The sequence below is a fragment of the Pongo pygmaeus genome, chromosome 16 (assembly GCF_028885625.2).
Source record: "Pongo pygmaeus isolate AG05252 chromosome 16, NHGRI_mPonPyg2-v2.0_pri, whole genome shotgun sequence".
Classification (NCBI taxonomy): Eukaryota; Metazoa; Chordata; class Mammalia; order Primates; family Hominidae; genus Pongo; species Pongo pygmaeus.
Genome location: NC_072389.2, coordinates 105,606,345 through 105,608,321, shown reverse-complemented (window position 1 = coordinate 105,608,321; position 1,977 = coordinate 105,606,345).

Sequence of the window (1,977 nt, the reverse complement as noted above, 5' to 3'; positions counted from 1 at the left end):
CATCTTAAAAGTATATAGCACTATTTTATTTAATAGTTTATATTTTGGAATCCTAACCAGATATTTTTTCCTTAAATTTCAAGCACTGCATTACTTCCAAAGACATGCTATGGGTATGTGTAAATTATATCAAACATGAGTAAATTTTGTTGACCAAGACTACAGAAATAACAATACCATCATATAAATATATGAATACAGACATTGATGGTTGGTGAAAATTACCCCCAAATGTCCAATGCCATGAGTATACTTTGAATAGCTACTTAGTTTGATTTTTATTAACATTATATGAAGGTTATTTCTAATCCTGCAGACATAACTCATAGAATATACTACTCTGATATTTGAGAATGTACTACTTAAATATTTGGATATATTTATTCCAAATATATCTCCACTGTGATTTTTTAGAAGATGCAATTGCCATCACAGTAAGATATTGCTGATTCAGGTGAAATTTTTAATTAACTAGAAAAATCAAAGAATGCAGTTATTTTTCAAGATTTCTTCAAATAAAGAAACAAGTAAAATTAGGCTGTGGTGCTGTGAGTAACACCAAGAAGTATGGAGTCGGGCAAGTCTCAGGTTCAGTCACAGTTCTACTGTTAAGTAGATAATAATTCTAAGGGTGTGTTTTTGTGTCTTAGGTTTGTGGAGACCTATGGTAGCATTCCACAGATCAATATTGAGCCTACCCCACAACTATTCAACCTGACCATTATTTGGGTGGCTTTCATATAACCAGTCAGAAAGAAAACATCTAGGAAAACTACTAAAGAATTATATATTTTAATTAAGGGTACCGAACATGGTCAAGTTAGAGAACAATACAGCAGAAACCTTCTATTCAAATATAATTGAGACCAGTTTTTTGATAGTTAATCTAAAAAATGAGTTAAGGAGGAGGATCATGGGGTTAAAAAAAACCACAAATGTAAATTAATTGGCCAATATTTTGATATAAGCCCAGGACACTTTGATTATCACTTTATTAACTGGAGTTTCTATACATTGTCTTCTTTGTATAAATTATTATCATAACAAGTCAATTATAATTCCAAATTTTTATTTGTTTAAAGTAGAACAAAAATTTAAAGTAACAGAAGTGCAAAAACCTTTTAGCTTATTAAAATTTTGTTATTCTGATTATTCTAATTTCATAATTTTTTCTTAAAATTTTTACATTGCTTAGCCCTCATATTAATCAACTTAGCTTTTTCTAATCTTTTCAAGACCCAACATATTTTTACATAAACAGCACCATTCTATTATGATCACATCACTGATTTTATTTATGTCACCAAAGACTAACTTGAATACAACCTAAATAAACTGGCTGGTAAATAAGTTAACATAACGCCAAGTTGAGGCAATGGACTTACATAGGCATAATAGAAAACACACTGTTATTTTATACGGAGAATGTACAGTGTCAGTTCATTTAACAAGTTAGTTAAACACAACTCAACTACAAAAATGTCAATGAAAAGTAGCAAATTCTGTTTCTGCTCCATGGACTTACAGCCAGTGAGTCCTGAGAAAGAAGAGATAATTTAAAGAGCTTCATTGGCAGGTGAATCTGTACTTGGCCTTTTAGCTTAGAGACTGAAGCTCCATATTAAAAGCAGAAGAATAGTGAGGCATCCCATGTGAAGAAAGGAATCAGAACAGACATGCAGGGGCAAAAGTAGCCATGGTCTGAATCCTGGCTCAGGAGGACAGTATGTGTTGAAGAGCAGAGCTTAGAATGGACTGATGCCTGTAACCTCACCCCATCCCATTGCTTTATCTACTCACAGTTTGCCCAGAAAATTGGGCACCCCACAATGAGAACAGGAACTGGGCATCCCAGCTCATCTTCAGCTGGGTGGGTCTCATAGGGTCGTCAGATTTGAAAAAAATAACAACAGGCTTTGAAGAAAAAGACTTGGAGATGAAGCAGAATGCTCCTGCCAAAGCTTTCCTCAATTGACA